This window comes from Vicugna pacos, chromosome 30, assembly GCF_048564905.1.
Source record: "Vicugna pacos chromosome 30, VicPac4, whole genome shotgun sequence".
NCBI classification, from domain to species: Eukaryota; Metazoa; Chordata; class Mammalia; order Artiodactyla; family Camelidae; genus Vicugna; species Vicugna pacos.
The window spans coordinates 35,653,852-35,669,968 of record NC_133016.1 but is presented as its reverse complement, the minus strand read 5'-3'; the positions used below and the strand labels follow the sequence as shown (position 1 = coordinate 35,669,968).

The 16,117-nt window shown below is 42.0% G+C and overlaps 1 pseudogene; it reads right to left on the bottom strand.

The window, feature by feature from the left end:
- Window positions 1-16,117, bottom strand: part of LOC140690475 (DNA primase large subunit-like) — a 95,958-nt pseudogene that overhangs the window by 21,180 nt on the left and 58,661 nt on the right.

The window sequence follows — 16,117 nt, the reverse complement described above, 5'->3', positions numbered from 1 at the left end:
ATTGGGAAATTCTCTGAGACAAGCGAATACAAAAATAAAAGACACCAAACCTTATAGAATATAGAGTAAGCAGTGCTCATGGGGACATTTCTAGTTGTAAATACTACAGTAAAAAAGAAAAAGATCTCTCATCAATAACCTCACTTTATACTTTAGTAATTAGAAAAAGGAGAGCAAACTAAACCCAAAGCCAAAGGAAAAAAGTTCAGAGTCGAGATAAACAAAATAGAGAAGGGAAATACAATAGAGAAAAAAAAATGTAAGGTTGATTTTTTGAAAGAATCAACAAAACTGGTAAACATTAACTAAGAAAAACAATGAGAGAAGACTCAAATGTCTAAAATCAGAAATGGAAGTAGAGACATTACTAAGGACTTCACTGAAATGAAAGGGATTATAAAGGGAATACTGTGAGCAACTTCACACCAACAACCTCGATGAAATGGACAAATTCCTAAAAACATGTAAATTACCAAAACTGACATAGAAAAAAGAAGACATAAAAAAAGAGAAGACATAGAAAATCTGAACAAACCTGTTACAGGCAAAGAGAATGAGAGAATATTTTAAAGCTCCCAACAAGGAAGAGCCCAGGATAGACGGCCACCAAACACTTGAAAAATTAGTGCAAATGCTTATCAAATTCCTCAAAAAAAAAGAGTCAACATTTCCTAACTCATTCTGTGAGGTCAGCATTACCTTGACAGCAAAGCCAAAGAAAATTACGGACCAATATCCCTTATGAATATAGAGTGGAAAAGATTCTCAGCAAAATTCTGGCAAAACAAATCCAGCAGCACATTAAAAGTATCACAAACCATGACAAAGTGGGATTTATCCCAGTGATGCCAGGGTGGTCAACATATGAATATGAATCAATGTAATACACCACATTAATAGAATGAAGGACAAAAGCCACAGGACCATTACAGCCAAAAAAAATCTGAAAACATCCAACACACTTTCATGACTAAACGCACACACAGAATAGAAGGAAACTTCCTTAACACAACAGGGCATTTACAAACAACCCATAGCCAACACCATACTCATGGTGAAAGACTGAAAGTCTTCCCCCTGCGATCAGGAGCAAGACGAGGACGCCCGCTTTCACCACTGCTGTTCCACAATGTAGGGAAGTCCTAGTCAGAGCAATCAGGCAAGACAGAAATGCACCCAAACAGAAACAAAAAGGCAAAACTAAACCTACTCCCAGATGATGGGGGTGATGATGGGGGTCTGACAAGCACACAAATCCTAATGAATCCATTTAAAAAACTATTAAAACTAAAAACGAACTCACCAAAGTTGCTGGATACAAGAACAAAACAGAAATCACCCCCAGTTCTAAAACTAGCAATCAGAAAAGGAAATGAGGAAAATGTTCCATTTACAACAGCATTCAAAAAAATAACATACCTAAGAGTAAATTTAGCTCAGGAGGTGAAAGACATGTATGCTGAAAACTGCAAAATGCTTTTGAATTAAAGGCCTAAACAAACAGCAAGGAATCCCTTGTTCACAGATTGAATGATCATATTGTGCAGATTATCAGCATCACCCAAAGCAACACTACCCAATGCAATTACTATGAAAGTTCCCATGGCTTTTTCTGCAGATGGCAAAGTCAATCCTCAAGGTCATATGGAAATTGGAAGGGACTCCAAATGGCCAAAACAATATTGAAAAAGGAGAACAAAGTCAGAGAAGTCAAGCTTTCTGATTTCAAAACCTACTCCAATGCTAAAGTAATCCAAAAAGTGTCATATTGGCAAAAAGATAGACATATTGACCCAACATGGTAGAATCAAGAGTCCAGAAATAAACCCATATGCCTCCGTCCAACTAAGTTGTGACAAGGGTGTCAAACCATTCATTACGATGGTCTTTTCAGTAAATGGTGCTGGGACAGCTGTCTATCAATGTGAAACAGAAACGGTTGTACCCCTGTATATATATATTGACTGTTCTGTGTATAGAGCACAGGCAGAGTAGATGTGATCTACCTGGGTTAATGTTTTATGTAAACATGAAAGATAAATGTGTATCCCCTGTTGTTGGGCAGTAAGTTTTATGGACGTCATAGGTCAAAATGGTTGACAGTGTTGCCCAAGTCTTCTCAGTCCCTACTGACTCTCTGTCTCCGTGTTCCAGCAATTACTCAAAGAGGAAAGGAACTGCTGACGTCTGCAGTGTGACTGTGGGTGTGTCTCGACCTCTCTGTTTCTACTTCATGTATTTTAAGCTACGTTGTTGGGGTACAGACATCCAGGATTTTGGTGTCTTGCTGGTGGCCTGACCTCCATGTCTCTCTCTTTTGGGGGAGGGATGAGGAACGAACGCAGGGCTGCCCATTCTCTCTGGCTTTATTCTGTTGTTCAGTTCCAGTCTTCCTAAGCTGGAAACCAAGCTCATTCAAAAAAGAATGATGAAATGTGATCCCATAAATATGTATTTTTTTAAAAAAGTAGGTAATGCCAGTTAAGTCACAATGATCGCTCTTTTGACCATCAAAATTCTGCTTATTAAGATCTAAGGATTTCTTAATGTTGAAAGTACCTTTTTGAAGTGGTTTTTCTCTGAAATAAAAGTAGCTCCACTGAGTTTTACCTTACATGCATTTAAATGATATTTTTCTTGACTTTCTTTCAACATTTAACATGCGCATGGAGTTTTTAAGATCTACTTTGCACTTATGCCAACCTGCAATCAAGCATTTATCAAACTGTTTTACATGGACTTTTCATTCATCAACTTTCTGCCCTTTAGAACATAGTCCCCCAGCTGCTTCACTCTACTGAGATCCACTCAATAAAGACATTAAATGAAAGCAAAACATTCCTTCCAGCTTGCCCACATGCACTATACATCTGTGTCCATCTTGGATGAAAGGTTACAATGCAAGGCCAAAGGATGATGTGGGAATTACCATCCAGCTCCCGCTAAGTGAGGGATCTACTTGTGGACTGAGCGTAGTAAGTGGAGAAATGCAATGGACTCAAAAGCTAAGAATGTACAAATGTCACTACCATTTGATTTTTAAAATTTCTTATCTATATGAGATGGGTGTTCACTTATCTCTACAGTTGTGTTGTAATGGAAAGAGATCTTAATTCTGCTTGGTTAGAGATGGATTATCTTTTTTTATATCTTTATGAAGCCCACCCTCAATGATGGGTTCTTCTCTTCTCTTCCTACAAACGGGCCGAGGCCTCCTCTAGCCTAAAACACACAAATAAACCACTCCACGGGCTTAAGCTAGTATCACTGCCACCCCTTCACCAGCACGGTTTTTGAAACATGCTCGGTGTCTGCAAACCCAATCCACTGTCTTTTCTTCGTTCGCCTGGTAAGTGATGGTGACCGTGCTCTGGCTGCCAGCAATATGCTGACTCCTCTCACCAGGTGGAAGGGGCGAAACCCTACAGCCCACTCACCACCTCTTCTCAGTCTTGATCTCCAGCCTCTCTGCAACGGGGACCCTGTGGACCACACCCTCTTCTCAAAATTCTCTCTTCAGTTTTGCTAACACTCCAATTTCCTAATGGACCTCCTCCCTCTCCTGTCCAGTCTGCATGGATTCCACTTCCTTCCACTGCCTGAAAAAGGGGAGGATGAGCCAAGACTCCGTTTTGAGTTGTGGCTTTGACTCCCTGCACTGCCTCCCTGGTAGGTGCTCCCCCTTCTCCCACAGAAAACTCAAGATAGCACTAACAGAGACTGGACTTGAGAGAAAAATCCAGCCAGAAGGCCTGGCTTTAGTCTCTGGTTCCACTGACTTAATAGCTGTGCACCCGTGGGCAGGTAACACCCTACAACTCCATAAAAGTGAAGAGCTTTCTAATGTTCCCTTTTTTTTTTTTTTGGTAGGGGAAGTGATTAGGTTTATTTATTTATTTATTTATTTATTTATTTATTTATTTATTTATTCTTGGAGGAGGTAATGGGGATTGAACACAGGACCTCATGCACGCTAAGCACATGCTCTACCACTGAGCTGCACCCTCTCCCGTTCCTTCTAAACTAACAAATCTACAATCCTAAACTGAAAGAATATTAAATTTCCAGTTGTAACGTCACTAGTGCACTACAAATCCTCATTCTGTGTGCCATTTAAATGTCCCAGCTCTAAACCCAATCTCTCAAACCAACAACTTCTTTTAAGCCGCCTACTCATGTTTATGTACTAGTGCCACCAATATTTTAAACTTGAAATCTAATAATCCTATGCACTTGCAGCCTTTTATTCATGCTTTCTCTCTTCCTAATAACCTTTCCACCCTTGATTCACACTAATTCAAAAAGCGTCTCTTCCAGAAAGTGCTCTTTGGCCTTCCCATTTGACTACCACCCCCACCTTCTGAAGAACCAGCACATCCTGTATGTCCTCTCTCATGACACTTCCTTGGCATGTTTCCCTCCAGACTCCGGTTCTGTAGGAGTTGGGTATATGCCTGATCCTTCTCTGCCTCTGCAAACAGCATCTTGACACTGCCTTACCCAGAGGACCGAACAACCATAAGATTTGAACTGAGTTAACTAAACGCAATCTAAACTCTGGATACAGTAGAAGCAGCAGAGTTTCCTAGAGTAATTATTTTCTTCAAGAAAAAAATAAGGAAACATACCGACTTAGCTGTTCTGGCTCTAAAACAGATATTCTTAAGCTAAGGAAGTAAAAGTTCCTCTTAAACCCCTTCAACATCCAAGCCAATTCGCAGAGCACACTGGAGATGGCATCTTTGCGAGGTCATGAGCTTTTTATTTATAAAAAGATAGGCTCTTAAATATGTGGTTTTACATTTGAGTATTTCTTTTTCTATCCAAGTTGTTTACAAGACAAAGCATCCTGACAAACTGCTGGACCGAATGAACTAGCGTCAGAGTGCAGATCTGACAGAGCCATGGGCGATGCTGGGACCCTGAGCGACACAAGCGGCGCTGCCTCCCTTATTAACCCGCACGTGGCACAGAAAGCGACTTTCCAAAAGGAAACACGATGTCATTACCTTTCAGCTTCACTGATAAGGTTCAATGCAGTCCTCCAAAAATTTGTTAAATGTCCTCAATTGAGATAATAAAACAAATTGAGAGAGAGAGAAAAAAATTTTTTAAAGGTTTTCTGGTTCCCTTATTACTAAGAAAAATAAAAATGCAGCCTAGCAAGCAGAAGTAGAATTTTCTAAAAGCCAAAGCGTTAGCTTAATTCACCGGGAAGATAGGCTGCCTGGCGTGAGGCCCGACAAGGAGCGGCCGGTGCCGCGCAGAGACCAGCAAGCGGAACGGAGGGCGGCCGCGGCCACCGGGGGCCCGCGGGCAGGGCGGGCTGGCCTACCTGGTCCATCCCCGCGGGAGAGACTCTGTACGACTCCAGCTTCTGCCTCAGCAGCTCCGGGTCGCTGTGTCAGAACGGGCACCCTGACGACGGAAAACAAGGCTCACACGAGGTTACTTCACAGGACTTGGCGCGGTACCACCCCCGAGAGGCTGCCTCGGCTCCCCTGCACCGTCTAACAGCTTAATAAAAAAAAAGTCAATTGCCCGTGGGTGCAACCGCTTTCCTCTCTTGTTTTACCTAAATGACGACTTGGCTGCACGGCTGTCGGGGAACACAGGTTCAAGAGCTCCATAAAGGGCCAGCACGTTCTCAGGCTGAGGTGCCCTTGACCGCGAGGAGGAACCAGTTTTAATCACGCTACTTGCTACCAAGCAGAGATAATCACGGAGTGGCTACGGAACGGGTTCTCTGAAAACTTTATTTATATAATCTCACATTGTTTTCTAGCTTAAAAAGCAAAACCACAGAAAGGCATACGGGAGAAGGAAGTAAACAAAAAGAAAATCGTGCAAACTCTAAGAAATATAAAAATCTCACATCACTTCACTTGCAGATGTTAACTTTATGCCTATTTCCCACAGAGCAGAATCCATGTAAATTTAGAGGAATCATGGATGGGAATGAGATGAACAAACAGGAAACACTTTCATAGAAAAACAACTCATAGCCTGTGCATGTCATCTCTGTATTATTTCATGAGAGAAGGAAAGATGGACTACTAAAAATATTTGCATAAACAAGAACACAGAAGAATTGAAATGTAAAAACTATATTAGGCCAAAATCTAGAAAATTCTAGATATTTTAATAAGAAACTGCAATAAGTCAAAAATACTTATTTTAAAATTTAATACAGGAAGTTAGATCATTTTTTAGTCATAAAATGATGACCCTGTAAGTTAATTAGAAACAATTGTGCAGTATATATCAATGGAAAATCAATATGGTATCATTCACATGTAGAATCTTAAAAAAAAAAGACACTATGAACTCATCTACAAAACAGAAACAGACTCACAGACATAGTACACAATCTTATGGTTACCGGGGAAAGGAGGTGGGAGGGGATAAATTTGGGAGTTTGATATTTATAAACTTTTTTTAATTTTACTAATTTTTTTATTGAGGTAGAGTTGATTTACAATATTGTATAAGTTTCAGGTGTACAACATAGTGACTTACAATTTTTAAAGGTTATATTCCATTTAGAGTTATTATAAAATACTGGTTATATACCCTTTTCCATACAATATATCCTTGTAGTTTTTCATTTTATACATAGTTAGACTTTTACTAAACTGACTTGATGATGATTCACATAGACATGTGATTTGTCTGTTTTGCTGTGAATGGACAATAGAAATTACTGGAAAATGAAAAACAGAGTTCAGAGTACTCCAAATTCTTTTTCTCTTTTTTTAACACTTTTTTTATTGAGTTATAGTCAGTTTACAAATGTTAGCCACTATATATAAAAATAGATTTTTAAAAAAAGTTTCTTTTGTACAGCACAGGGAACTATGCTCAATATCTTGTAATAACCTTTAATGGAAAAAATATGAAAATGAATATATGTATCTATATGCAAGACTGGGACATTGTGCTGCACACCAGAAATTGACACATTGTGATTGACCATACTTCAATTTAAAAAAAATGGAAAATTGTTTGCAGAAAAAATAATAGAAAAGAGCCTTGTTGCTAAATAAACATCTTACTGAAAGTCTTGACAATGAATAAAACCACCCATGATAACACTGGATTCCTACAAATTACAAAAGTCACAGAGCACAGTTTATTAAGATGAAAACTGTACTACTTTTCAGTGCGAGGAAGCGTGGCAAGAAGCTGTGTAGTGCATAGCTGGGAGCTGGGAACTGTACCACCTCAGCCTGGACCCAGCTCCCCACTGAGTATGGGGAGACCTGGGGCAGAGCCTGTGCCTGGCTGTTGACTTAGCCTCACCCGGGAAATGTAGGATAATCACTCACACAGCCCCGTGAATGGAAGAGCTCTTATCCGCTCCTGGCACACATTAAGCCCTGAACATGTGCTAGCTAACATTTTGATGCTAAAAAAAGCCTGACAAGGGAATCGCAAAGGATTCCAATGAGAGAGAAATGAGGCTTGGTGAAGCCCAGAATGATTAAAGGACACCAGAAAAGAGACAGACTAATTGAATTGGCCAAATTACATCTGAACTAATGGCTATACATGGGTGAAAAGGGTCAGAAAGGGCAAAGCCAAGAAGAAACTGAAGACTGACCAACAAACCAAAGATGACAAAAAATCTTTCAAAGCTGTGCTCACAACAAGGGGAAAACAACTCCTACTTGGTTTCTGTCCTCTACATCAAAGAGCATGATCTTTGAACCTGGGAAGGGTTGAACTCACAAGGTAACTGAAAGCGAAGTGAACACAGACAGAGCTAACACTGATTCCACCAAGCATGTAACAGACCCTCCCAGCACATGCTTGTGGAAGAGAAGGATGACCACAGCCTGGAACACAGATAAACCCACACGGACTCAGGACTGGTTACTCCAGGTATTGCTGGTTAATGAAACAACGTCAACCTCTGGGATTATGTAGGTTTTGCAAATTACATGAACCCAAAAGGATAGAGGCTTCTGGTTTCCAGTCTGGCACATAAAGAGCTTAGAGGCTGTCGTTCCATCCTGACAAGTAAATAGCTCAACAGGCTGAAGAATCAACAACTTTTCTCAGACTCTGTCAGAGAAATGGGGTCACAGGGCAAACTACTACCCCCCCAAATCTGAGAGAGAAGCAGATACAGAGAATCAAGACATCCCGGGGCAGCAATCTCCATGGGATCAGTGCTGGGGCAGGAAAAACCTAACCTGTAATTGATAAATTTCTAGTCTCATCATGGTCATGCCTGTGAGCTAAAAACTCCAGGGAGGCCCAGTAATAGCAGGGGCCCCAGACTTTGTAAGCTTAACCTCCAGGAGCTCTACCAGGCGCTCACAGTTAGTGACACAGAAAGCCCCTCTTGCTTCTGGCCTGGGGATACAAAAAGTTACCATTTTTGAATACCCTACAGCCGTCTGTTCTCAGCCAGGCTGCCCAAAGGAGAAATTATTTTACCACCATCTAAACTGCTGGGCTTTTACCAGAGCCTAACCCACCTGGGGAAGGGAAACACCCAGCCACGGCCTCTTCCAGCCATCCTGTCCCACCCAACAGGGGAGACTGAGAATCACTGTTGAGGTCACAGCCCACAGCTACAGACTCACTGGAAAACCAAGACCTATCACAGGACTAGCGAACACACCCCCCACTTCCCATCGCACTCCTGAGGGCCTGTTTCCTGGTGTTCTTCACACCCTGGATATCACGTCTTCCTTTAAAAAAAAATTACAAAGCATATGAAAAGGAAAAAAATACAGTGTGAAGAGACTGAACGAGTATCTGAACTAGAGCCAGACATGGCAGGGCTGTTGGAACTTTCAGACAGAATTTAAATTTACTATGATCAACATGCTGAGGGCTCTCCTGGAAAAAGCAGACAACATGCAAGAACAGATGGGTGATGTAAGAGGATTGGGAATTCTAAGGAAGAATCAAAAAGAGACGCCAGGCATCACACTCTGTAACAGAAATGGAGGATGCCTTTGATGGGCTTATTACAGGCACGGCTGAGGAAAGAAACCCTGAGCTTGAAGATATGTCAGCAGAAACTTCCAAAATCAAGAAAACAGAAAGAAAAACCACTGAAGAAAAACAAGAACAGAATATTCAAGAACTATGCACAACTATGGTGTTAGATATGAGAACAGGAATATGAGAAGGAGGAGAGAGAAAAAGGAGGAGAGGCAGTAATGACAAAGACTCTCCCCCTAATAACTGTCAGACACCAAACTGCAGATCCAGGAAGTGCACAGAACACTCAGCAGGACAGCTAGGCATACATATGCACACGTCAGAAGATCAAAAGTAAAGAAGTCTTGAAAGAAGCCAGAGAGGAAGACATCTTACCTATGGAGGAGCAAAGAAAACAATTACATCTAACTTATCCTCAGAAATTATGCAAGTAAGAAGACAGTGGGCTGAAAAAAAAAATCGCACAAACCTAGAAATCCATACCCTGCAAAATTCTCCTTCAAAAAACCAGAAATCAGGACTTTCTCAGACAAACAAAAACTGAGGTAATCTGTTGCCAGACCTGCAGGGCAGTACATGATAAAAGTTCTTCAAAGAGAAGTAAAATGATATGAACCAGAACCTCAGATTTACCTAAAGAAAATCTCAATGTCAGAGAATGATAAGGAAAAGTAATATAAAAACTTCTATTTTTCTCATTCCTAATTGATCTAACAAATAAGTTTGTTCAAAATAATGGGAACAATGTATTCTATTATGTATGTTTACATACACATCTGTGTGTTTACGTATTCTCATATGTAACTGAAATGAATGACAGAATGATAAAATGGAATTAGAAATATTCGCTATTTTAAGTTACTCACAGTACCTAATGCGGCAATTTGAAAAAAGACTTGGGATTAGTCTCTTTAAAAGTAAAACCAATTTTTAAAAAGTGACAAAAAGAATCATAATGGATATGCTATGAAAGGAGAAAAAATGGAATCAAAAAATGCTCAATTAAAAACCACAAGACAGAAAAAGTGTGGAAGACAAAAAATAGAAGAATATGGTCAACAAATAGAAAACAGCCACAAATATGTTAGATGTTAACCCAACTATATCCATGACTACTTGAAATGTCAGTGGTCACCAGTTAAAAACACCTATTAAAAATAAAGATTGTCAGAGTGGATCGAAGGACCAGACCCAGCTCTATGTTGTATATGAGAGAGCCACTTAAAATACAGAGACATATGGATTGAAATTAAAGATACAGAGAAACACAAATCAAAGAAGTGGGAGCAGCTACATTAGTTTCAGACAGAGCCGACTTCAGAACAAGGAAGTTTATCCAAGATAAAAAGGGGGCATCACACAGTGACACAATGGTGAATACCCCAAGGGGATCACCACCAGTGCTGCATCTGCACAAGGCAGCAGAGCACCAAAGCACACGCAGCAAACCTGGCAGAGTGTCAAGGAGCCTTGCTGAACTCTCTGCTGGGGCTTCCACAGCCTCCTCAGAGCTGGGTACCCAGCAGGCCGAGGACCAGCAACGATACAGGTGAACTCACGAGCACCACCAATCAAGGGCAGAACTGGAGTCCACGACCCGACCGCGGCCAGCGGCGCGTCCCTCCCTGCGATGTGGAGAGGGCACCGCTGCAGGTGGCGCCTACAGTGGGGAAGGCTGGGGAAGGCTGTGCAAGTCTGGGGCAGGGGGTGCGTGGGGGCTCTAGGCTCGGGCTCAGCACTGCTGCGGACCTAACACTGCTCAAAAAGGTAAAGCTTATTCATTTTAAAAAAGGATAGATCCACGTGTCCAATAAATAGCAGGAGCTCACTGTGTGTTTGCTAAGTACCGCTGCCCTCAGCGTCTGCAGGGGCTGGGTCAGGACCTGCCGGGGACGCCAAACCTGAGGATGGGGAACCTTGGACATGGGCCTTGTATCCTAATCCCGCATCCTCAGGTTCCGCCAGCCTGGGATCTCTCAGGCCTGCACGTATTCCCTGGGGAAAACACCCATGTGTAAGACAGACTTACACAGTTCAAAGCTGTGCTGTTCAGGAGGCAGCTGTGTGTTATTTTCTAATGGATGGAGTTTAAATTGAAAACAAAATAAAACAAACAGAATAGACTGGAATAAATAAGATACACCAAGAATTAAAATGCAAAATCCTGCCTTTAAGCTAATAAAAATCAACTAGATTAAGTGGCAACAGGCTTTCTCAACACAAGTATCTGTCAGTTGTTTACAAAATTTAGAAGCCATAAAAATCATCCAGGGAACTTGCAAGTCCACCTGATTTTATCCACCTGAGAGTGGAGCCTAGGAGTCTGCATGTCTAAAGGAGTGGTGAGACCCATGCACCGTGTGCTCCAGCCCTGGGCACCCTTCTGTATTAAGCACGAATGCCCTGGACACACAAAGCATAAAATTTCACTTGGGATTATCTGATCTTTAGGAGCCTGAAAGTGTGTGATCATTTGAAAAAGAGTTTCAAGATGCTAATGCTAAAACAAACAAACAAAAAAACACTGATATACTTGACAGTGAGCTTTGGTAATATTGAAAATTTACTTATGTTGACTATTAAGCCATTCTCTGGTGTACCAGACAGATGGGGAGCTTTTCAAGGTATGCTCAGAGAACTATCTTAGAAAAAAGCTTTTAAACTTAGAAATCTACAGAAAATAGATTTTTTAACCTACGACTTAGGTAAATTGGTAGATGTTTGACACCATGACTTGTTAAATCTGTCACTTCATCTTTGTCTGTTAGTCAGAAAACAGTAATGAGAACAAAAAACTTTTCCTCCATAGTTTTTGAAAATTGAGGAATCTACTAGCCTAAAATTCGAGGCACTCAATCATCAAAAGCTTTGAAGAACTCACATCAGCCTTCTAAGACACCTGCAGAACAGTGGAAGAGAACAGTGGTGAAGGGGGAGCAGAGGACTAAGAGATGGGTCCAGCCAAGTGCAGCCCAGCCGAACCACTTCCTCTCGCCTGACCCAGCTTAGTAACAAGACAAGTTGCTAGAAGCTAATGGGGCTCTGGCTTGACCCTGATGATGGACACAATCTACTAACCCACTCCTGTCGGGAACGCAAAGACCATTCCACCATTGCAGCGGTTCCCACAGAGCTCTGGTTTCTAGACCTCACGACACTCCCAGCTGAGATGCTTACCGTGGTAGTCCCCCTGGCCTGGGGGGTTGGTCAGGATAATCTTCATGCAGCTCTAAGGTGTACAGTCTGTCCTCTTGCCTTCCTTCCCGAAGCTGTGACGGATGTTGTAAGAGTAGCCTTTATCAAACTGATGGGAGGGAAAAGAAGAAAAGGCAAGGTGAGCCAGCATGGTCCCACCAGCTGGGATCAAAGGTACAAAGGGATATTTTCTAAAATATACTCAGCATTTGTGGGCAGGTGTATATTTATATCATGTACGACACTTGGGTCCTTTACACAAATAACTTTTTTAAAGGTGCAAAACTTGAAAGGAACAAATTTCTCAGATGAAGAGAGCTAAAATTTAAGTTTATGTGTTTAAAGATGAGGATAATCCTTTCCTGAGAAGAATAATCGATTTGCCCATTTCCTGGTTTGATTCCAAAGATTACACTGGATGTAAATCATTTTGTCCATCCCTTATCTGGGTCTTCCCTGAGTTCCCCCGTCCAACCTGTTCCATTCCTGCACAGCCTCTCAATGCAAGCAAGCCCTTCCTCTGCACATTCACCGTACAGAGCAAGTAGTCAGCAAACGCCTGAGGAGCAAATGAGCTACTGTGACTGCCTCCTACCTGGGATTCCTGACTCCATGTCCGTAAAGCAAGATGACGGCAGAATTTAAACTAGGCAGGGTGAGGGGAAAAGAAGGAACTCACACTTACGGAAAGGCCCAGTCTGGTGGGTCTAAGCTGTCTGATACTTTAAGGAAAGCAGGACAGAGGATCAGAATAAGAAATGCAAAAAATCTGTGGGTTATTTGGGTAAGATTTTTACATTCATGGTTATAACTTACACTGAGTGAAATGCACAGAAAAATAAAAGAGATTAACAAGGAAAAAACAGCTTAATTACACGTGTACCTAAGGACACGCTTGGCAGTCTAACAAAGAGGTAAGTTTCAAGGAGGCTTATGGACCGTCTTAGGCTGAGTTAAAGGAAAAGCGGCTTGGGAATCTCGAATTGGGGAGGCAAGTTATGAGAAGGTGAGGGGGAAATACACGGTAAATAGGGTTGTCTTGTCCCATGGATGAGAGTCTTGGGGGATAAGACTCACCTGGAGTAGCCTTCTTCCTGAAATGGAGATATCATCACAAATGTTAATTTCCTTTATAAAATGGGGCATTTACACTGTATTTTAAGGCAGTTAGGGGAGGTAGAGAGATTTTCCTGCATCTGCTGGTTCTCTGTCTTCTTTAGTTCAAAATAATCCTCTTCCTGCCAAGCGCATAATGTCACTCGCCATCTGTCTCTACAAGGATAAGGTCACAAGCCACTGCAGTCTCTGACCTTCGACACACCCCGAAAGGAGTTCAGGGTGGAGATCAGGTGTGAGGCACTCTGTGCTCTGGGAAAACTGGCTGAACAGGCCTTCAGATGGTCAGGTATTTTCAAGAGAAGATTTTACGAGCCCCAATTCTCGCATCTTCTCCCAACTAGAGAAGCACAGAAATCATTCATGGAGACACCTGCTCCTCCTGACTGGCTGCAGCCTTCAGTCAAAACGTGTGACTGCACGTGTCCCCATCACCAAAATCACATCAATACTGACGTCCCCACCTCTTCAGAGCAGTTCCTCAGAGCTGTCTGAGAGGCTGTCTCCCGAGCTATAGTCCTCATTTTACCCCAGATAAAACTTAAATCACGATTCTCATGTTGTGTACTATTTTTTCAGTCAACAAAGAGGGATATTCTGGGATGGCATATTCCAGTACCCTTCACCCAACGTGAACTGTGTAACACTTTTTCCAACACCATTTATTGAAGGTATTTTCCTTTCCTTATTAAATAAATCACTTTGGCACCCTTGTTAAGTTTGACCATGCACGAGTGGTCTACTTTCGGATGCTGGGTTAGACCACTGCTCTCTAGGTCTGTCTCCCATTTTGCCAATGCCTCACTGTCTTGGTTATAAAATCTTTAGCATTAAGTCTCAAATTCAGATAATGTCAAGTCCTCCTGCTGTGTTTTTTTTCAATATGATTTTGGCTATTCTATGTCTTTGCATTTATTGCCACATACATTTCAGAATTTCTACTAAAAAAAAAAAGACTGCTGGAATTTTCAGTAATCAGTAGCTTATGGTTTCTTAACTACCTCTACAAGCAGGAAAACAAATGGAATTTCAACAAAAGAAAACTTCCCCCACCCAGATTTCCAAATATCATTAAATTTCATTGATGAAAACAAGAATGTTAAAAGTTTAGCAAACAGCTTTTATAAACAGCTTCTGTTTGTTACAGTAACCATAATCAATCTCTTTGTGCAAACTTTTAGGTATGAATTGAATTGAATTAGATACAAGGTTTCTGTGTGTTCATCAGAAAATACTGAAAGAGCCTTCTGATCAGTCATTCTGTTAAGGTCATGGAAAGCTACACTCGCTAAAGGAAGAAAAGCTAAAATTTGCATCTTCCTCCTTGCTTTCTTTTCCAATGTATTTACCACCCGTGTCTACGTATATCTAAACTTTGGACCTCACCAAGCTCTCTGACTACTCACATATTTATCATACAGGTTATCTTCTCTAGTTTTCAGACTGGCAAAATCTTGAAATACTGTGCAGAGGTAACTTGACTGGGTGATGTCGTTTAGAGAACATTTAGGCGCCCCCATCCACCACTCAGAGGAACACCTCTAAGTGTTGACATGGGAAGAGGTGGTGAGAACCAAATGGAAAACACACTCTTCCATCTTGGAGCCTCCATCCCACTCCACCCGGGGATGGGAAATGGTCTGAAGGTGGAGGAGTGCAAGCTGGCACCCTCCCAAGTTGGTCCTGACAGCCCAGCTGTGGCACTGCAATCCGTTTTACTGCCAAAGACACCAGCAAATTCTTTGCTGGGCCATGTTTCCCTGGAACTCAAGTTAAATGATGCGGCAGCACAGCTTCACTGTGCCCCTGCCCCGTCTCATTCAGAGTCCCTCTGATGCCCCTGCCTTCCATCCTAGTCCCACCCATGGCCTAGGGATCTCATCCTGTCACATGCTGAGAAGTGTTTATACCTAATCTACTCAGAAACCACGAGTACATGGACTCAGAGACCATGCTGTAAGCCTCTAACTGCCAAGAGCAGTGCCTGGTCTTCCTCAGAAGAAAGTCTTTCCTGCCACGAAGGGCCCCAAGACCAAACATCAGTCCTACTGTCAAAACAACAAACACCACCAGTCATCAGCCAGGCTCAGCTTGCATGGCAGTGTGAGGATGGTGACCACCAGGTACCCTTCAGAGACTGAATTCCAAAAAGGAAACTCTCCTTGACCTACACCAGCCAAGCAGCCACGTACACAGGGACAGAGAACAGGGTAAAGATACGACAGGTTTTGACAAAGACATTTTCTATCCCTTTTTGGTGAGCTGTTTCCTAACACGGATTCAGAACCCAAACTTACACATTTAAAAACACCCGGAGGGAGGGTCTGCCAAGTCCAGGGGACCTCCTTCAATGCCCGGAATCCAAGAAGTTTCATCATCATAAATGCCCACAGGAACTCACAGCTCAGCAGCAGGCCCACACAGGTAAAGGGACCTGGATGGGGAGAGGCTGTGCAATCACCCCACGACCTCTGCCGACACCCATTCTTGCTGACTGTCCTTCAGCTTTAGACTGTCCCTTCTTGTGCGACTTCCCTAAAGTTTTACTTAACAATGCTGACAACCAGAAGGCATGGTATAGGCACTGAATACATAGTAGCCCATTTTTAAATGCTTACTTTCTAAACTACTCAACTAACTATGATCTGTAAAATGAATTTTGCCATCAGTCACCTACAGATTCCAAATACTTTAACTCTTAACTTTAACCACAGTTTAACTCAGTGAGGTCACTGAAATATCACACATATTCTAAGCAAATAACACACTGAAGGAGCCTAGAGACCAAGGCTAATAGTTAAGACAAGGGCTTTAAGTCAGATACCTGAGTTTCAATCTTGTCGCT